This window comes from Panthera leo, chromosome B3, assembly GCF_018350215.1.
Source record: "Panthera leo isolate Ple1 chromosome B3, P.leo_Ple1_pat1.1, whole genome shotgun sequence".
Lineage (NCBI taxonomy): Eukaryota > Metazoa > Chordata > Mammalia > Carnivora > Felidae > Panthera > Panthera leo.
In genome coordinates this window covers 80,674,430-80,697,403 of record NC_056684.1, presented here as the reverse complement: position 1 = coordinate 80,697,403, position 22,974 = coordinate 80,674,430, and positions in this window count along the sequence as shown.

The following is a 22,974-nucleotide window of genomic DNA, read 5'->3' as shown; positions in this document are numbered from 1 at the left end:
CTTAAAGCTATACTACAAAGCTGTAATCATCAAGACAGTATGGTACTGGCACAAGAACACTCAGATCAATGGAACAGAATAGAGAACCCAGTAATGGACCCACAAATGTATGGCCAACTAATCTTTGACAAAGAAGGAAAGAATATCCAATGGAATAAAGACAGTCTCTTCAGCAAATGTGCTGGGAAAACTGGGCAATGATATGCAGAAGAATGAGCCTGGACTACTTTCTTATACCATTTACAAAAATAAACTCAAAATGGATGAAAGACCTAAATGTAAGGCAGGAAGCCATCAAAATTCTACAGGATAAAACAGGCAACAACCTCTCTGACTTTGGCTATAGCAACTACTTTCCACATACGATGCCAGAGGCAAGGGAAACAAAAGCAAAAATGAACTATTAGGACCTCATCAAGATAAAAAATCTTCTGCACAGCAAAGAAAACAATCAACAAAACTAAAAGGCAACCAACTGAATAGGAGAAGATATTCACAAGTGATCTATCGGATAAAGGGCTAGTATCCAAAATCTATAAAGAACTTAGCAAACTCAACACTCACAAAACAATCCAGTGAAGAAATGGGCAAAACATGAATGGACTGCTCAACATCACTCATCATCAGGGAAATACAAATACAAATCAAAACCACGTTGAAATACCGCCTCACACCTGGCAGAAGGGCTAAAATTAACACCACAGGAAACAACAGATGTTGGCAAAGATGCACAAAAAAGGGAACCCTTTTACACTACTGGTGGGAATGCAAACTACTGTAGCCACTCTGGAGAAAGGTATGGAGGTTCCTAAAAAAATCAAAAACAGAGATACCTTACAACCCAGGAATTGCACTACTAGGTATTTATCCAAAGAATACAAAAATGCTGATTCAAAGGGGCACATGCACCCCAATGTTTATAGCAGCACTTTCAACAATAGCCAAATTATGGAAAGAGCCCAAATGTCCATTGACAAATGGATAAAGAAGATGTGGTGTGTGTATATATACACACACACACACAATGGAATATTATTTGTGATCAAAAAGGATGAAATCTTGCCATTTGCAAAAAGGTGGATGGAACTAGAATGTATCATGCTAAGTGAAATAAGTCACTACTAGAAAGACAAATATGATTTCACATGTGGAATTAAAGAAACAAAATTGATAACCATAGGGGAAGGGAAGGAAAAGTAAGATAAATACAGAGAGGGAGGCAAACCATAAGAGGCTCTTAAATACAAGAATAAACTGAGGGTTCCTGGAGGGGTTGTGGGTGGGGGTTAGGCGATAGGCCTTAAGGAGGACACTTGGGATGAGCACTGGGTGTTAAATATAAGTGATGAATCATTAAATTCTACTCCTGAAACCATTACTACACTCTGTTAACTAACTTGGATTTAATAAAAGCACTGTGAACCTATGCTCCCCCAGAAATACTAAGACTTCTACTTATCATTTAATGATATAGTTTTCTGAATTGTTTGGGTAAAGGTGTTACATGAATATCAGTAGTTATGAAAATATATGTCAAGTATCATGGAATTAGGAACTTTGATTTAGGCACTATTCTATAGGTTTTTTTTTTTTTTTTTTTAATGTAACACCTTGTTAATACAACACTGAATATATCCTTAGTGTATCCTTAGTGATAAGGAAATTAAGGCTTCACACCTGGGATTTGAACCCATCTTTTGGATCCAAGGTCCATGCTGGAGACAAAACAAGTGCTCTGGCAGTCAAAGGGTAGCTTTTCTCTTTTCAAGGGCTCCACATTCCCTCAGCCTTCCTCACTCCTTGCTGAAGGTGTTTGCAGGTGTATTTCTCTAAGTTGCGACCAGAAGCTTTCTAGTCAATAGGAAAACGTTTTGTTTTTTAATTGTGTCCTCCACAGTTTGCATGGGAACAGTTTATATGATTAGATATTGACGTAAGTTTTGATTTGTTTAAAGGTGAATAGTTTAATCTGAAAAATACATAAAAAATTGTTTATTTCTGTTTTTATTTTAAAAAGTCTCCAGTTGTGATAGTTAGCTTAGTAACTCTTCATAATGAAATATATTGATTAGTAACTTGGCTGAATCAAAGTGGTATATTTGTCTTGAGCTTTTATTTTTCTAAGAGAAGAAATAGAGCTAAATTTACCAGTGGAATCCAGTTCTATTTAAGCCACTGTTTCCAAGCTTATCATGGAAAGACTAAGAAAATAACATTGGATTTCTGTTAATAGAGCATTGAAGTAAAATATTACTTCTCTAAGAGAGAACTTCAACATCAACCTTAAAGGGAACATTATGGCACTTATATCAATACAGTAAGTCCTGTAAGTGTTATAAGCATAGGAGTGCCTAGCTGTTTCAGTTGGAAGAGCATGTGACTCTTGATCTCGGGATCGTGAGTCCAAGCCCCCCATTGAGTGTAGGGTACTTAAATAAAAAAATAAACATGGGGCGCCTGGGTGGCTCAGTCAGTTAAGCATCCGACTTCAGCTCAGGTCATGATCTCACAGTTTGTGGGTTCGAATCCCTGCATCCCGTGTCACACTCTCGGCTGATAGCTCAGAGCCTGGAGCCTGCTTCAGATTCTGTGTCTCCCTCTCTCTCTGCCCCTCTCCACTCGTTCTCTCGTTCTCTCGTTCTCTCTCTCTCTCTCTCTGTCTCTGTCTCCCCCCTCCCTCCCTGTCTCTCAAAAGTAAACATTTAAATAAATAAATAAACTTAAATAATTATAAACATAGTGATATGGGAGCCCAGAGAAGAAAAACAAGGCTTATAGGATGGACTTCATGGAAGTCCGTGGAATATCATAAGATACAGGCTTAGAGAATAGTACTTACTTGATGGAATAAATGCAAAACCCAGCAGTTCTTTGTAACATTAATTTTGAGGAGAATTCCCTCTATGCCATATTCTACAGATTTGCCTTTGTCTTTTTATTACTAGTTTACATTAAGAGGGAAGAAATTTCAACCCTCAAACTGATAAACTATGATGATGTTAATACACAGCTGACAACATGTGAAAGAAATACTCTACTCAAAACAAAACAAAAAACCTGGGGCGCCTGGGTGGCTGTTGGTTAAGCGTCCAACTCTTGATTTCGGCTCAGGTCATGATGTCATGGTTCGTGAGTTCGAGCTCCACATCAGGCTCCACGCTGGCAGTGCAGGACCTGCTTGAGATTCTCTTTGTCTCCCCCTCTCTCTGCCTCTCCCCTGCTCAAAATAAGTAAATAAACACTCAAAATAAGTAAATAAACTTTTTTTTAAAAAAACTATAAAACCTATAAAGTTAAAATGTTGGATCATTTCTGGAAGTTTAATGATTGCATTAAAGCAAACAACCCTGAAACGTCGACAGCCTGCCTGTATGTATCTTCCCAGAGTCCAATGACATTTATAACTGTAGGGCCAAGGTAATTACATATATTGCATTTTCTCTATCAGTTGAATATACTTTCTTTACAAATAATTTGTTAGCCCTTGCAATGCCTCAGTTTATCAGGAGAGTTTTACCTCCATGTTTGCTAGAAATAACATTCTCCCAACTCCCTGCTGACGGTGATCATCCACTAGTTAATTAATTGTCCTGTGTTGACTTTCTTGTTTACTCATCTATTTAACTGATGCAGGCCTGTGCTTTTAGCTTTGAGGAAATGGGGAATTTGGGGCTGTTTTGGTTATATCCAGTACGGAACACAAACACAATCCCAGCTTCTGTATATTCAGAGGAGCTAGATTCCTTTCATTGCATTTCTGTTTGGGTAGGACTCCTGCTGGCTTTCCTCTTTGGATCTCTATAAAATGATGATTCCACGGGCTATTGGGGGAAAAGTCTTGTTACTTGTAGCCATTCTTCGTACGCACTCACATATCATTCTTTAGTGTATTCCAAAAAACCTTTTTTTTTAAAGAATTCTAACCATATTTTTTAAGAAAATAGGTCATTACTGCCAGTGAAAAACTAATAATGTTGACAGTGTTTTGCTTGATGGAATCAAAATTTAATCATTTTTTTCCTGAAAAAATATCTACAGGCAGGAATAATTGATGAATGAATATATACATGCCCAACACGTATCAGAAGTAATGGATTGCTTTATGAAATAAAATATTCCAAGAAGGAACAAAAATGATATTTTTAAAAGAAATTTAAAGTATGTAAGCAATTTTGTTAGTGCTATTATTGAAGGTAATGCACGTGGCCTCAGAAAAAGAATGTGCATATGCAGCCGAAACTGAGGCTCTCTACTACACAATGAGGCCTAAAAACCCTAGTATTTCTGTTGGTTACTTGTTTCCCATTTTAACAAAGCTGTGCACTTTTTATGTTATAATCAAATGCTGGGAAATTGCTCACCACTCCCTGAATTGCCAGGGTGATTGGTCTTCCCATACCTTTCCACCCTTGTGTCAGGCAATTCCTAGAAACACATCTTCTAAACCATTTTTTCAACACAAACATGTCTTAAAAATAGATTTTCTAAGTTATGGAAATGCTTTTGTTTCAGCAGTCAACAGGCCTATTGTCAACATCAAATGAGAAGTGGTTAGACAATGTACTTCCTATTCTCCAGTCAGGGGTGTTCTCCAGTCAGGGTACTCTGCCATTTGCTACATTCTTCATTGCAGATGCTTTTTCTTTTCAGTAATGTGACCATTCTCATGTCTTAATGTTGTATTAAAAATTTTGTAGAATTGTCTATGATACGAATATGTTTCCTTAGTTGTTTGATTAATGTTCTTAATATGTACTGGAACTTCCAGAAATCACCCTAGAATCTGTCTCTGAGCACACACATGCCTAACCCATTTGGAACAGTTTGGAACTATTTTTAAAGGTTGGGGGGGCACCTGGGTGGCTCAGTTGGTTAAGTGTCCAACTTCAGCTCAGATCATGACCTCGTGGTTTGTGAGTTTGAGCCGCACATCGGGCTCTGCCTACTTGGGATTCTCTCTCTCCCTCTCTCTCTGACTCTCCCTGGCTTGTGCTTGCTCTCTCTCTCTCTCTCTCTCTCTCTCTCCCCCGCCGCCCCTCTCTCTCAAAAATAAATACATAAACATTAAAAAAAAAAAAAAGATTGGAGTTTCCATACTCTTCCTTAAAAACCTATCTAGCATATCTCATTATTTTGGTTTCATAATCATTTTCTACAATCATTTTAAAGTTCCTGTCAATGGTTTCTTAGCTATGTCACCCAAAGCACAAGTTAAAAAGTAGGTAGGTAGGACTTAATCAAAATTAAACACTTTTATATTTCAAAGGACACCATCAAGAAAGTGAAAAGACAATCTACAGAATGGGAGAGAAAGCTTTCCAAATCATATATCTAACAAGAGTCTAGTATCCAGAATATATAAAGAACTCTTAAAACTCAATAATGAAAAGACAATTTAAAATTGGGCAAAGGATGTGAATAGGCCTTTCTCCAAAAGAAGATATACAAATGGCTAATATACACATGAAAAGATGTGCAACATCATTAGTCATTAGGGAAATGCAAAGACCCAAAGAGATAGTACTTATATCCACTGGGATGGCTATGATCAAAAAGAAAATAACAAGTGCTGAAATTAGAACCTCTGTACATTACTGGTGAGAATTAGTAGAGTTGTTTTGGACAACATTTGGCTCATTTCTCAAAAAGTTAATATAATTATGATGCGATCCAGCAATTCCACTCCTGGGTATGAAAAAAATTAAAAACAGTCACACAGGGGCAACTGGCTGGCTCAGGAGTGTGCCATGTGCCACTCTTAGTCTCAGAGTTGTGAGCTCAAGCCCCACATTGGGTGTGGCGCCTACTCAAAAAATAAAAAACTAAAAATTAAAAACACAAAAAATGTACATGAATATTTATAGCGGAATTATTGACAATAGCCAAAAAGTGGGAACAACCCAAGTGTCCATCAACTGATGAATATAGAATATAGAAATATAGAATAGAGAATATAGAAATATAGAGAATATAGAAATATAGAATATAGAAACTGAATATAGAAAATGTGTATGTATATATGTATAGTCATACAATTGAATATTATTCAGCCATAAAAAGGAATGAAGTACTGATACATGTTACAATATAGATGATTCATTATATGATTGCATTTATATGAAATGTCCATTTACATGAAATGCCTATAAATAGGCAATTCTGTATTGTCAGAAAGTAGATTAGTGGTTGTCAGGAGTTAGGGAAGGGTGAGAGGGGAGGAATGCTAATGGGTTGAAGAATGAAGAAAACAGTCTGGAATTAGTGATATTGGCTCCACAACCTTTTGAATACAATAAAAACCACAGAATAGCACACTTTAAAAGGGTGTATTGGGCTGCTTGGGTGGCTCACTCGGTTGAGTGTCCGACTCTTAATTTTGGCTCAGGTCATGATCCCAGGGTCATGGGATTGAGCCCCACATTGGCGGTGGGGGGCCTGCTTAAGATTCTCTCTTGGGTCACCTGAGTGGCTCAGTCAATTAAGCATCCAACTCTTGATTTGGGCTCAATCATGATCTCAAGGTTCATGAGTTTGAGCCGAGTCGGACTCCATGCTGACAGTGTGGAGCCTGCTTAGGATTCTCTCTCTCTCTCCCTCTCTACTCCTATCCCACTCAGTGTCTTTCTCTCTCAAAAACAAATAAATTTTAGAACAAAACAAAAAAACAAAAAGATTCTCTCTCTCCCTCTGCCCCTCTTATCTGCTCGTGTTCTCTTTCTCAAAAAAACAAAAATAAATCTCTATTTTAAAAAAGATGTATTTTATGGCACAAATTTGTTAGGGGTTGAATTGTGTCATGCAAAAGATGCTAAAGTCCTAACATAGTACCTCAGAATGTGACCTTATTTGGAAATAGGGTCATTGCAAATGTGTATAGTTAAGATGATAGTTAATATCAGTCATATTAAGGTGGGGTGGCCCTTAATCCAATCACACTAGTGTTCTGGTAAGAACAGGAGAATGCTGTGTGAAGACAGAGACACATAGACACAGAGGGAAGATGGACATATGAAGACTGAGGCAGAGATGGGAGTTACCAGTTATGGAGACCAAGGAATGCTTGGCCCTACAAGAATCTGAAAGAAGCAAAGAAGGATCCTCCCCTAGAGGCTTTGGAGGAAGCATGGCCCTGCCAACAACTTGATTTTCAGTTTTAGCCTTCACAAGTGTGAGAGAGTAAGCTTCTGTTGTTTCCCTTCTTATCCATGGTGTCACTTTCCAAGGTTTCAGTTATGCAGGTCAACCGTGGTCCAGAAGCAGATGATCCTCCTGGTCATTAGACTGACAATATCCTGACACTGTGTCGCAACACCTACATCATTCACTTCCCTTTGTCTCATCACATAGGTGTTTTATCATCTCATGTCATCACAAGAAGGGGAAGTTCAGTACAATTATATATTTTGAGAGAGAGACCACATTCATATAATTTTTACTACAATATATTGTTATAATTGTTCTGTTTTCTTATTAGTTACTCGTTAGTCTTTTACTGTGCCTAATTTATAAATTAACTTTATCATAAATATGCATGTATAGGAAAAACAATAGTATGTATATAAGATTTGGTACTACCTATGGTTTTAGGCATCCACCAGGAGTCTTGGAACTTATCTCCTGATATGGAGGAACTACTGTAGTGATAATTTGTCACAGCAGCCTTAGCAAATTCCTACAGATTTATTTCTCACGTTTCAAAACTGGAGTCAGTTGTAAAGAAGAGACCAGGCTATACTTGGCACATAGTAGTTGCACAATATATAAAGTGAACATGGTTTATTTTGATGGGACGAAAGAGTACTGGGAATAGCACCTCACTTTGTGTAGGTCAATTTTATTGATAGACTATAATTCTTTATTGTTTAAAATCAGCAGACTGATTTTTTAGTTATCTAACTTAATAGTGCTATTTCAGTTCTCCAAACACATCAGATTCTGTGTTGCGTTTCTGCCTGTTGGCCCTGGTATACCCAACTGTGTGATTTTAGGAAAGCCACTTTACTGAGTTTTCACTCTTCTCATCTACAAAATGTTTTTTTCTCCTTCACATTTTAATAATGAGAATCAAATCAAAGTACATGTGAACACACTCAGAACCCCAGGTATAAAGCATTATTCTTCCAATACCATGGGACCCCAAAGTCTTCATTAAAATTACCTTCAGGCGGGGGCGCCTGGGTGGATCAGTCAGTTAAGCATTGACTCTCGGTTTGTTCTCAAGTCATGATTTCTGGATTCATGGGATCGAGCCCCGCTTCAGTCTCTGGACTGACTGCATGTGGAACCTGCTTAGGATTCTCTCTCTCTCCTCTCTCTGCCCCTACCCATATGCATGCATGCGCTCTCTCGCTCACTCTCTCTCTCTCTCAAATAAACTTAAAAAAATTTTTAATATAAATGACTGGATAAATGATAGAAAACAGAAAATCTCTCATGTTGAAGAATTCCAAATAATTTATGTTGTAGATATTCCAAACTTAAGGAGGTAAAACAACTCCCCATCTCTTAAGTATGGGTTGCACATAGTGATTTCCTTTCAAAGAAACAGGAAGGTAAAAAGAACAACTTTACACTGGAGAAACCTTAAAACACTACCTAAGCCAGGCGATCCAGTTACATCAATAACAATAAGTTATGTTGATAGTGTGTACCTTTGATAGGCTATGATGAGAATGGCACTTTACCTCTCTGGTCTTCTTCCCCCAAACCCCTAGCACCAGTCTAATTATGAGAAAAACATCAGGTTTTATCAGACAAACCCAGACTGAAGGGCACTCTATAAAACACCTAGCCAGTACTCTCCCAAACTGTCAAGGTTATCAAAAACAAGAAAAGTCTGAAAAACTCCCAACCAAGAAAAGCCTACGGAGACATGACTGAATGTAATGTGACATTCTGGATGGGATCTTTGAACAGAAAAAGGGAATGAGGCAAAAACGAAGGAAATCCAAATAAAGTATGAACTTTTCTTAATAATAAAGTATTGATATTGATTCACTACTTGTGGCAAATGTGCCATACTAACGTACTATGTTAATAATCGGTGAAAACTGGGTGTGTGATGTATGGCAGCTCTGTTCTATCTTCACTACCTTTCTGTAAATCTATACAACTACTCTAATTCCATACATACTACTTTAAAAAGAAAAAGAAAGTCTGATTCAGAATGTCTGGGGTAAGGGCCAATAATTTGCATTTTTAACCAGCACTTGTTTCCCAGAAACACCATCCTTACTGACGTCTGCTCCCAGCCTGGCCTTCATTCAGCCTGATGCAGGAGGCTCTGAGGCCACGTGACCACTGCCTGCAGTCAGTTTGCTGATTAACACTGTAACAGGTATTTGCAAAGTAGGTCAATTCAGTCTCTTGTTCACCTGTGTTTTTAGGTATTAGACTAGCACGTAACTCTGTCCCCGGTCACCAGCAGGAAAAGGTGTGGTGGAATAGAAGAGGAGGTGCCTGGCTTCCATTTTGAGAGTAACACCCATCTTAATGAGTGTCAAAACACCTTAGTCACTTCCATTTTGTTTACGCTGCTCAGTTTCCATGTACCACTTCCTTCCTGGTCTCCGTCCCAGATCAAAGAATTAAGTGCCAAGTGCTACCACACAAAAGGAGTTGGAGAAAATGGCCACGATCAATAACATTGTTCCTGGACCTTTGTTACCAGGAGTCATTTCCTCAGTCTTAATCCTCAGCTCATCACATTCCTAATGCTGTCTCCTTTTCTCTTACCCAGATAACACCAATGCCTCTTGCAGGTAAGAAGATTACTGAGTCAAATGAGCTACAGTAGAGTTTAGGCAAATTATCAAAAAGCTCTAGGTATAACAGCTGATGATCCCTAGTAACTTAAGCTACTTTATTAAAAACTCAGTATCGGGGGGAGAAAACTGGCAAGAACAGGGCAGATCTCAGACCTAGTAGGACAAAGAACACTGCTGGGAGGTAGGTTCTTTTCAAGTCCTTGGAAAACATACAACCATGAATGTCAGTTGATACAGTGTTTTCCTCACATGGGCATTACCACATGGGTGTGTGTGTGTGTGTGTGTGTGTGTCCATGGCTACATTTCTTCCCTTATCAGAAGAATGATGACACTTTTCTTCCTACCATACTCTTCTCTCCGAGGACAGGGAAAGAGTACATCCTTCTCTTTGGTGCTTACCCTCAATGCTGTCTCTCTCTCTGTTCCCAGCTGCAGATAGTATTGCCCAGCCCACCGGCACACATGGGCCTCTTCATCTTTGCACAATCCTTGTGTTTTCTTAACACAAGCTCCCCTCCCCTTTGTTCATTCTGTTCTGTTCAGAGTCTAGAAATAGAGACCTGGTTTCACAATTGATTCATCATGACCCTGAGTGAGATCACTGCTAATTAAGAATTATCATGTCTGTTAAAAGCACTTCCTCTAAACTCAAAAAACAACCAACAGAAACATAAGCACCTATTGTGTGCAACGCACTGTGTGACTATAAGGAAGTACCAGCAAAGAAAGAGCACTGAATTCTAGCATGGTGGATCTGCCGCTGACTAATTTTGTTAGCTTGGGCAACAAGCTTCCTGGGCTGCAGTTTCTTCCCTGCAAAACAGTTGAGCCTAGTGTGACCACATATCCCAGTTTGCTTAGGAGTCCCAGTTTTAGCAATGAAAGTTCTGTGTCTCGGGAAACTTCTCGGTACCAGGTAAAACAGCATGGTTTGTGCCTGTCTTGGAAGGCTTTCTGAGATCTTTGTAATTCTGATACTTCTAGGTCTAAGCCTCAGAAATGCCGTCTGGGCCCTTTTGAGAGTGTGGACACACAGGGAGGGTGGTGGCTATATGCAAAAAACTTGGAAGACTTCCTGCCTCCTGACCTATGACTCATGGGATGCTGCAGGGCATCATTCCTAACATCTCAGGGAAAAAGAGATCAGCTGAGAATGGTACACTCAGGCAAAAGATACTCTTGAGGTTCCCGGTGGGAAAGAATCGAAAACAATTGACTAATGAAAGGAATTTGTAGCACATGTTGAGGCTACCAGCATTCTTGCAATTGAGCCAATGACCTTTTAAGCTACATCCACAACTGACCAGCTCCTTGGCCATCATCCCAATGAAGGCTCCTTTCCCAGTTTAGACTGTATGCGATACTGGCTTGGCAGCGAGTCTTTCAGCCTTCTCTGATACAGATTTCTTCCAGCCTAAAATCACATGAAATCAACTTCCTAATAAAGGCTTTTAAAAAAAATTTTAAATAAAGGCTTTTTAAAAACAAACAAGAGCAAATGACTGCCCCTGCTGACATTGACAACTGATTCCGTTGTCTTTTTTTCATGACTTTTAAGAAAAGGATTCTTGGGTGACTTGAATCAAGAGGGAAGACAGGGGCACCTGGGTGGCTCAGTCGGTTGAGCCTCCGACTGAGGCTTGGGTCATGATCTCATGTTTGTGAGTTCAAGCCGCACATCGGACTCACTGCTGTCAGCGCAGAGCCCACTTTGGATCCTCAGTCCCCCTCTCTCTACCCCTCCCCTGCTTGCGATATCTCAAAAAAACAAAAAACACACATTAAAAAAAACAACAGAGGGAAGACAGCTGAACTCAGTCTTGAGTGGATTTACCACTCTGCAAGGGACAACAGAAGCGGCCAGCTGGCCCTGAGCTGACTCTGAAAAGAAATGCAACTTGCTGCAGATTCATATTTATTTTAAGCAAACTTCATAATCACCTTGTACGTTTTCTTTGTGCCTGACTTAATTTTGGCTTTTTGCTTATGATCAACTCCTATTTTGATCTCACCTCATAGAATAAATTTGGCCCAATTTCCTTCTCAGTTTTTCCTTCTTAAACAGCTGAATCCAAAACACAGCCACAACTAATTATTGAGTGGTAATAGAATGTTCACGGAGGAAGTCAACAGTGGTAAATTAACACAAACTAAGGAACCAAGTAACAAAATCAAGGAACTTCTCTCTCAGCAAATTAGGACAGCAGTTATGTAAAGTCTCTTTACCTAGCTTCCCAAAGATACAATAAACATCAAGTTAAACTGGTTCAATTAAACAGTAAAATCAGATTAAGCTGGTTTAAGAAGTATGTGTCCAACAGTAATATTTCCCCCTTCCTTTCCCCTTTCTGTTAGCTCTACTTTAGTAGATAGAATCTAAGACTATTAACAAAGGAAACTTACAGCCACAAGTTCGTGAGTTATTATCCAGAGATTAATTATGACTCAAAAGAAGATTCCTGTTTACACATAACCAAGATAGTAGTAAAGGGATCTAGCAGCATGAGTATCTACAGAAGATATTTTTGGTGATGCATGGTCAACATGGGTGAGACTGACCAAATAGGAAGGCTCTAGGCAAGTGACTTTATTTTTTTATGGGCATTTTTAAATGTTTACTTACTTATTTTGAGAGAGAAAGAGAGAGCACACACACAAGTGGGGGAGGGGCAGAGAGACAGGAAGACAGAGGATCTAAAACGGGTTCTGCCTTGACAGCAGAGAGCCTGATATGGGGCTGGAACCCATGAACCACGAGATTATGACCCAGCCGAAGTCAGATAGTTAACCACTGAGCCACCCAGGTGCCTCTCTAGGCATGTGACTTTGAATTCTTTCAGTTGAAAAATATCATATGTCACCTAATAGACTGTGAAGAAATTAAAAGATATTAGAATTTGGCAGGTGGCCAAAGTTCTCGTGCTTGGCAACAATGGGCCACCAGCCCTCTCCTCTGGCCTTTGAGTTTAACTCCTCATCTGTGGGGATGGGGGGAGGGAGGGGAAACTTTGACTTTCTTTAAGTCTTACCTGGGAAAGCATTTCTGACAAACAAAATCAGATGACACCAAAGCGGTCCAGTGGAAGCCTGATTCAGCCCCGAGTGTGTATCACAATTATCAACCACAAGGTCAGGTTTGTGCTATCCAGCCGGAGGTCAGTGCTGTCCTGCTCAGAAACCGTCCCCTGACTCTTCCCCTCGGCCTCCTTCCCTCAGTGGCAGCGGCTTCTGCAGGACTGGCCAAGATTAAGGCTCCAGACCCCCTCGCACCAAGGAGGAGTTGCGTAAACAGCTGGAAGACCGAAGGTGGAGCTGTCCCAGCTGCGCCACCATGAAGTGGCAGCCTCTCCAAGATCCGAGTTGCTCACAAATAACATGGCCCATGTATTCGCTGTCATGAGCCAGACTCAGAAAAAGAACTCGGGAAATTCTACTAGGGGAAGAAGATCTGCGGCCCGGGAAGACAGGTGCCACGTGCGGCCTGATGAACAAGCACCAAGAGAACCTGGAGCCCATGAAGCAGGCACGGAAGGAGCAGCGGTAAGTGGTCAAGGCCTGAGCACCTCCATCACTAAAAAACAAACTGACAAAAAACCTCCAAGCCCCCACTGTGTGCTGGGCACAGTCATCTCAAAAGATGCACAAACTCTTCCCCATGTTTTTTACTTTCTTTTTTTAAGCTTATTTTGGGAGAGACATGGAGGGAGCACAAGTGGGGGAAGGGCAGGCAGAGAGGGGGAGAGAGAATCTAAAGCAGGCTCTGTGCTGACAGCAGAGAGCCTGATGTGGGGTTCAGAACTCGCAGAACTGCAAGATCATGCTCTGAGAGGAAGTCAGACCCTCAACCAACTGAGCCCCCCTGGGCGACCCCACCCCCAACACATTTTTTTTCTTCCAAGATGGGGATTGTGGAGATGTGGCAAGTTCATGAGAAAGCTTTGTTTTTGTCAGGATTTTGTTTTTGTGTTTTTAATAGTAAAGTTACATATTTTAAACTGATCTCTGAGGGTGCCTGGCTGGCTCAGTCAGTAGAGGATGCTACTCTTGGTCTCAGGGTCCTGAGTTCAAACCCCACATTGGTTGTAAAGCTTACTTAAAAAAAAAAAAAAAAAAAAAAGGTCCTTGTAGGAGTTCTGTTTGTCACCTCATCCTCCTCCCCTGAAAGCAGTTGTTTCCTTAAGTCCTTCCTGTGGAGGTTAATTCGCACTCACTGGTTTGATCCTCCTACAAATTGAACGCAAATCTAAGGCACCATTCTGCAAAGAGGAGAAAAGGCTGGATTTGTGACCCATTAAGTTTCCCTACCCAGAATGTAATACCATTGCATTCTGGGCATAGCTAGTCTAATGTGGACATGAAAGGCTGACTCGGGGTAGGGTGGAGGTCTATCCTGACTAGCAAAATGGCATTTGCACTGAGTGTTTTGGGCCCAAGTATTCGAGGCCGTATCATGTGGCATTCATGATGCAACCAAAAACCTTAGAGCTCCAGGCTCTGCTACCAAAGAATACAAAATGCATTGGAGGGGATCTCCATTTTTCCTCCCCAACAGGGATACATTCTTCAATGTGTTCCCAAATTTTCCAGGAAAAAAATGGGTATTTTGTGTCTTTTTTTCCAGATCGGTGATTTATCCTGTTTAGTCTGAAACTCTTGCTGTAAAATCCTATTTGCTCTGGCCCAACTAAAACATCTCTGTTTTGGAGTGCCTGGGTGGTTCAGTTGATTAAGCATCCGGCTTCAGCTCAGGTCATGATCTCACAGTTTGTGAGGTCAAGCCCCAAGTTGGGCTCTGTGCTGACAGCTCAGAGCCCAGAACCTGCTTCAGATTCTGTGTCTCCCTCTCTCTCTGCCCCTCCCTTGCTCACACTCTGTCTCTCTCTCTCTCTCTCTCAAAAATAAATAAACATTAAAAAAAACTTTTTAAATAAAACATCTCTGTTTTATAGGTTAATACAAAGGTGAAGTTTAGTGATTAAGTACAAATAGTTGTTTAGAGAATTCTACAGATTGATCATTGTGTCCTTTCCATTTTTAGGGCAAGCATAAATGAAATAAGACTTTTAAGATATTGTTGTTCCTAATCGGCTATGATTAGGAAAGGATTTTTTTCCTTCCCAAGTACCACAGTCTTTCCAAGAAATTGAGCTCTTGTAGTATTCCCTGAGAATAGCCCTATATGGAGAACAAGAAAAGACTTTCTGGTCCTAAGATGCAGACCATCTGAATTTTCATTATAAAGGAGTAAGTTTAGTAGTTTATCTTGGCTTTCCAGCCCCAGCCCCTGGTGACGTTGATGCCCAGGAAGAACTGGATTGCCATTTATAAACTTTTTTCTTTTATTAACTTTTTAAACGTATTGCCCAAACTCCTTTATTTGTTTCAAAAGACTTGCAGATAGAAAAGATAAGGACTTAGGGAACAAAAGTCCTTCTTGGTAGAACTTGCTTTCTCTGTGTCTTTAAAAAAAATTTTTTTTTACATTTTTAATTGAAGTGTAATCAACAGGGTGTTATATTAGTTTCAGGTGTACAATATAATTTTCAACAACTCTATACATTTCTCAGTGCTCACCAAGAGAAATTTAGTCTTGGGTGCCTGGCTAGCTCAGTCAGTAGAGCATGTAACCCTTGATCATTGAGTCCAAGTCCCACTTTGGGTGTAGAGATTACTTAAATAAAGTGTAAAAAAAATTTTTTTTCAGTCTGAAAAGAAAAAAAGACAAGTGTACTCTTAATCACCTCACCTATTTTTTAATTTTCATTTTTTTAATGTTTATTTATTATCGAAGGAGAGAGAGACACAGCACAAGCAGGAGAGGGGCAGAGAGACAGGGGGCGGACACAGTATCCGAAACAGGCTCCAGCCTCCAAGCTGTCAGCACAGAGCCCAACACGGGGCTTGAACTCTCCAACCTGAGATCATGACCTGAGCCAGAGTTGGACACTTAACCTATTGAGCCACCCACGCGCCCCTTAATCACCTCACCTATTGCACCCATCCTCCCACCCATCTCTCCTCTGGCAACTACTACTTTGTTCTATTTAAGAGTCTGGTGTTTGTTTGTCTCTTTTTTTTTGTTTGTTGATTTTGTTTCTTAAACCCCACATATGAGTGAAATCATATGGTGTTTCTTTCTCTGACTTAATTTGCATAGCATTATATGCCCTAGCTCCATCCATGGTGCTGCAAATGACAAGATCTCATTCCTTTTTATAACTAATACTCCACTGTGTGTGTGTGTGCATGTGTGTATACTACTTTACCATTCATTTATCAGGACACACTGGGTTGCTTCCATATCTTAGTTATTGTAAATAATGCTGCAGTAAGCATAGGAGTGCATGTATCTTTTTGAATTAGTGTTTTTTTGTTTTCTTTGGGTAAATACCCAATAGTAGAATTACTGTACCATATGGTACTTCTATTTTTAAATTTTTAATGTTTTTTAAAATGTTTATTTATTTTTGAGAGAGAGAAAGTGGGGGAGGGGCAGAGAGAGAGGGAGACAGAGGATCCAAAGCTGGCTCTGTGCAGACAGCAGAAAGCCTAGTGAGGGGCTGGAACTCATAAACTGTGAGAGCATGACCTGAGCTGAAGTCAGATGCCTAACAAACTGAGCCACCCAAGCACCCCTATTTTTAATTTTTGAGGAACTTCCATACTGTTTTCCATAGTGGCTGCACCAATTTGCATTCCTATCAACAGTGTACGAGGGTCCCTTTTTCTCCACACCTCACCAACACTTATTTCTTGTCTTTTTTATTTTAGCCATTTGGGCAGGTGTAAAATGATACCTCATTGTGGTTCTGATTTGCATTTCGCTCATGATAAGTGATGTTGCATCCTCTCATGTGCCTCTTAGCCATCTATATGTCTTCTTTGGAAAAATGTCTATTCATATTCTCTGCCCTTTTTTAATTGGATTATTTGGGTATTGGTGCTAAGTTGTATAAATTCTTTATATATTTTATATATTAACCCTGTACTGGACAGCCAACCTAGTTTGGAGAGGACTGTTTGTGTTGAATATATCTGTAGCCAGAAAAAAAAATTTTTTTTAAGTTTATCTTGACCTAAATTATTTAGGTTCATTTATCTATTTGTCCAACCTTTATAATTATACAGCTTGAAAAACATAAATTCTGTTTCTTTACTTTAATTTATTTATACCACAAAGTTATTACAGTTCTTTCTAGAGCTAATATTCTGTCTTCTATCACAGCACATTCTAATGCAGTGTCGTGTTTACACACTGCACTCTCTTCGTTTTTGTAGGTTATTTGTTAGTAGATCTTGTCTACAAGTTAGATGGTTAGAAAATGTTTGACTCAGTTGTAAAGGCAAGGGTTATCATTAAGAGACCAATGTGGTCATAGATCTAGTTGGTGCTCAGTAAATTTTCTGATGATTATAATGGCCGGTGTCTTTTCTCCATTCTCTGTACTTGTGCATTTTTGTATTTATTGGACATAAGCTTAATATTAGGACTCCTACTCTTGGGTATAATAATTCTACTCTTGGAAATTTATCATAAAGAAATATTAAAAACAACTGAGAAAAACAAACAATGATTTATTTGAAGAATTATTTATAATAACCGAAAAATTTTGGAACAAATTTCCAGTAGGATCATGCATGAGGAAATTATGATATAAATACTATAGAATAATTACATCAACTTTCAAATTTATTTACAGATTAAAATAATGTATTTGTGAATGTTAAGCTAGATAAATAAATACAAAAATGTATAGAGTTTGACCTTAATACTATAAAAAATACAAAGCAAAGATCTGGAAAGAAATTGAATATAATAGGGGCTCCTGGGTGGTGCAGTCAGTTAAGCGGCAGACTTTGGCTCAAGTCATGATCTCACGGTTTGTGATTTTGAATCCTGCATCGGGCTCTCTGCTGTCAATGTTGATCCCACTTGTGATCTTCTGTCCCCTCTCTATCTGCACCTCCCCCACTCGCGCTCTCTCTCAAAAATAAATAAAATATTAAAAAAAAAAAAGAAATAAAATATAATATTAGTAGAATTGCTTCTAAGTGGTAGACAGCAAGGTGTATCTGTCAAGGTTCTTAGCTGCATACAACACAAAACTATCTTGGTTTCTTTTAATGAAAAGAAAAATGAGAATTTATTAAAAGTTCTTATGGGTTCAACAAGTCAATGGGAAAGGAACACCAAACTTAGAAGAAATGTGAGAGTCAAGGCAGCTCTGGAAGACCAAGAAGTGGGAAGCTACAGGGCAGCTGGCTGGCTCAGCCAGTAGAGCATGCAACTCTTGATCTCAGGTCAAGTCGTAATTTTGAGCCCCACATTGGGTGTAGAGATTATAAGAAGAAGAAGGAGAAAGAGGGGGAGGGGAAAAAAGAGGGGGAGGGAGCTGCAGGACACTGCCTCCATTGAATTCTACCACAGCTAGTGCACTCAAAACGTCAGAGGCCATCTGTCTAGAGTCGAGTCCCAGCAGGAACATCTCTTTAGCTAAGCCAAGTACCTCACTCTGGCTGCTGAAATGCCACAGTTCAAGAAGAGAGAAGATGTCTCCATGTAAACTTTACTGTAGAAAGCAGAGCATTGCATCTCACCTACATGGTATACAATAAAGGATTTCTCCCACATAGGAAAAGCAGTTGTAAATTGGATAACCAAAAATATAGCAGAAGTCTACATTTTTTTCCTTTTTCATATATTTAGCATTTTGCAAATCATCATCAAGGAACTTTTATTATGTGTGGAACCTGCTAAAATAAACTACTGTAACTTTTTTCTTCCTTATAGCATAAAGAGTGGCAGAATAATGCCACTCCAAAATATGACTGTAGGAGTTCAGGACATGCCAGCCCAAAATATGCCACTTTAGTAATCAGTTATTTTAAGCTGTAGGCTCTTGAAAAACAGCAAATGCAGAGAGAGGCTTCCTCTGAACTCCCCTTATCTGCCTAAGACAGAGCCTCCAAAAGGAACTCAGCTGTCATAAATCCCCTCCCCTGAGAGTTTCATCAACAGGGAAGACTGACTCTTATCACAGGAGAGAAGACTAGAAGTCAAAACCACACCCAGAGGGCCACCTGGGTGGCTCAGTTGAGCTGACGTTGGTTCAGGTCATCATCTTGCAGTTTGTGAGTTCAAGCCCCACTTCAGCCTCTCTGCTGTCATGACAGAGCCTACTTTGGATCCTCTGTCCCCACCACCACCCCACCCAACCCTCGTGTCTCTCTCTCTCTCTGACCCTCCCCCACTCACACTCTTTCTCTCAAAAATAAACACTTTAAAAACAGCACACACACACCCAGAAAGACTGTGTCACAAGCTATTATATATATAATCTAGTCTTCTAAATGCCCATTCATCTTTCCTACAAATCATTTACTTTCCCCTAAGAGGCCTATATGCACCCCCCGCTCCTCTTTCCCTATTAAACTGGTACTTAATCCTGAATTCTAAGAGGCATCAGGGAGTTTCTCATTTTTCCCTGGGTATCTCCCATGTATATGTGAGGTACACATTCTAATAAATTTCTGTTTGTCTTTCGTGGTGTTAATCTGTGTTTTTATTATGAGGTCTCAGCTAAGAACTCAGAAAGGTAGAGGGAAAATTATTTTTCCTCCCCTACAAGCATTATGTTAAATTATAAAGATTTGTTTCCAATCCTTAAGAGATGTGTCTAAAGTTGGTATAAAATCTTTATCAGATTAAGTAAGCTTTATTCTATTCAAAATATGCTAAGAGTTCTTGCTTTAGGGGGGCCTGGGTAGCATAATCGGTTAAGCTTCTGACTCTTGATCTAGGCACAGGTCATGATCTCATGGTTTGTGAGTTTGAGCCCCAAATCGGGCTCTGAGCTGATGGTGTGGAGCCTGCTTGGGATTCTGTCTCTCCTTCTCTCTGTCCCTCTGCCATTTGTGTGTGCTCTCCTTTTCTCTCAAAGTAAATAAATAAACTTAAAAAGCAATTTTTTTAATTAAAAGAATCATAAATAGGCACTAAGATTTATCCAATTTTTTTCCACAATCAATTGAGATAATAATTTTTTCTCTTTAAGTTCCTTAATGTGGTAGATTACATTGGTATATTTTCTATTTTTTGAATTAATTTGGGTTTTATAGGATACTACTAGATTTTGATGTATGACTTTTCATAATACCTTGTTGGATTTAGAGCCAATAATTTTCATGTATTGTCCTTATCTGGGTTTTTAAAAAAATTTTTTTTTTTGGGGCGCCTGGGCGGCGCAGTCGGTTAAGCGTCCGACTTCAGCCAGGTCACGATCTCACGGTCCGTGAGTTCGAGCCCCACATCCGGCTCTGGGCTGATGGCTCGGAGCCTGGAGCCTGTTTCCGATTCTGTGTCTCCCTCTCTCTCTGTCCCTCCCCCGTTCATGCTCTGTCTCTCTCTGTCCCAAAAATAAAATAAACGTTGAAAAAAAAAAATTTTTTTTTAATGTTTATTTATTTTTGACAGAGAGAGAGAGACAGAGCAGGAGTGGGGGAGGGGCAGAGAGAGAGGGAGACACAGAATCTGAAGCAGGCTCCAGGCTCTGAGCTGTCAGCACAGAGCCCGATGCGGGGTTCGAACTCACAGACAACAAGATCATGACCTGAGCTGAAGTCGGACGCTCAACCCACTGAGCCACCCAGGTGCCCCCTTATCTGGTTTTTTAATCAAGATTTTAGTCTTCTTGGGGGTGCCTGGGTGGCTCAGTTAAGTGTCTGACTTTATGATCTCTCAGTTTGTGAGTTCGAGCCCCACAACAGGCTCTGAGCTGACAGCCCAGATCCTGGAGACTGCTTCGGATTCTGTCTCCCTCTCTCTCTGCCCCTTTCCCACTTGCACTCTGTCTCTGTCTCTCTCTCTGTCTCTCTCTCAAAAATAAAAACATTAAAAACATTTAAAAATAAATTTTTAGCCTTCTTATTTACTTATTTATTGTAAGTAGGCTCTGCGCTCAACATAGTGCTTGAACTCAAGACCCTCAGATCAAGAGTCTAATGCTCTACTGACTGAACCAACCAAGCGCCCCAAGAGTCTTCCTCACAAGAAAAAAAAAACACTGTAACTATGTATGGTGACAGATATTAACTAGACTTATTGTGGTGATCATTTCACAATACACACAAACATCAATCATTATGTTGTACACCTGAAACAAATATAATGTTATATGTCAGTTAATCCTCAATTTTAAAAAAGTAAATACACATGAGTGAACAAATTTTTTAAAAAGATCTTAGTCTTTAAAATTGAGCTGACCATTTCTGAATTTTTTTTATTTTCTAGAACAATTTGCATAAAATAGATGTTAAGTGTGCCTTAAAGAACTCAGTAGTAGGGGTGCCTGGGTGGCTCAGTTGGTTAAGCATCAGACTTCAGCTCAGGTTATGACCTCCTGGTTCACGAGTTTGAGCCCTGTGCTCTATGCTGACAAGCTCAGAACCTGGAGCCTGCTTCAGATTGTGTGTGTGTGTGTGTGTGTGTGTGTGTGTCTCTCTGCCCCTCCCCCAATTGAACTCTGCCTCTCTCTCTCTGTCTCAAAAATAAATAGACATTAAAAAATTTTTTTAAAAAACAGAACTCAGTATTAAAATCAGCTAGGCCTGACATTTGGGAGAGAGGGGGCAAATATCTGATAATTGTCTGAATTTCTTTAATACTTGGCTTTAATTTATTTTTTTTTAAGCCTGCAACAAATAGGGGCACCTGGGTGGCTCAGTTGGTTAAGCGTCCGGCTTCAGCTCAGGTCATGATCTCACAGTCTGTGAGTTCGAGCCCCATGTCAGGCTCTGTGCTGTCAGTTCAGAGCCTGGAGCCTGCTTCAGATTCTGTGTCTCCCTCTTTCTCTGCCCCTCCCCAGTTCACACTCTGTCTCTATCAAAAAATGAATACGTGTTAAAAAAATTATTTTTCTTTAAACCTGCAACAAATAGTTGTGATTTTAAATTTTGAAAACCAGTCGATAGTCAGACATTTTAAAGTAGGATTTATAAAAAGAACAATAATTGTTGTACAAAACCCAAGAGTTTCTGGGTTCATTGAATGCTGTTTCTCAGTGCTGGAAACAAATACTGTGGTACATATGGAGATGAGAGTAAGTACACTATGCTTTGTACACCCAGGCATCTAGAATGCTAAAGCAGATTTGTGTTTACTTTTCCTTTCCCGCTGAGAATATAGAACATCATCACAGCCCTATGAAATATAACCAGTGAGGCTATGCTGGTATTTCTGGTGAAATATGACAGAGCTATTTCCGGGAAACAAGTTCCTCTCCCTCAACATAGGAGAGAACTCTTTGCTTCCTTACTCAAGAAATCTGAAGGAGCTGCTAGTTGATAGGAAGTGTATCAAGTTACTGAAAAATGCCTTGCCTTTGGCATTCCAGTTGCTAGCTGAAAAAAGACATTGGAGACTTCATAAGCTGGAAGCTTTCATAATCAATCTCAGAAGTCTGGTATGCCCTGCCAGGATCACTATTTTGAGCCTGTTCCTAGGGCTCCCTGCCACCTTTGCCTGCAACAAGGAAAATGAAACCCTCTGCCTTTCCTCCATAACCAAGGGGGATTTTTATCTACCATCTTCCACTCCTCATCCCCTTCTTCCACTTAGTAGTTGTGCTTCTTGGCTTGTCTTTCATTCAGGCAAGGGTAGTATGTAAGGTGGAGTGGCCTCTTGCCAAGACCCAAAACTCTGGGGAAGACATGGCGGGTATGCCCCGTGTCACTGGTGATTACACCCCACACATCGCTACAGTAGAGAGGAAATGTGTTTCTGGCCTCCCAAATTGGGTGTCTGAATGTATTTTCAAAAAAACAAAAACATAGTTAAACATTGATTAGAGTCTCAAACTACCAGCACAGCCTTATATTTTTGGGATGTTAACTACAAGTATCCTGGAAGCTGAAAACACAGGCATAGCACAGTCTATGGAGCCTATACACCTGTTCAACACTTGGAGAACTGTAATGAGAAAAGGCTTTCCAAGTCCCAAATCTTAGGAAAATAAAGCAGAGAATCACAAATCAGTGACTCCCTGGGGTGCCTGGGTGGCTCAGTGGGTTCAGCATCTCACTGTTGATTTTGGCTCAGGTCACGATGTCAGAGTTTGTGGGTTTGAGCCCCGCCTCAGGGTCTGTGCTGTCAGCACAGAGCCTGCTTGGGATTCTCTTCCCTCTCTCTCTGCCCCTCCCTCCCTCTC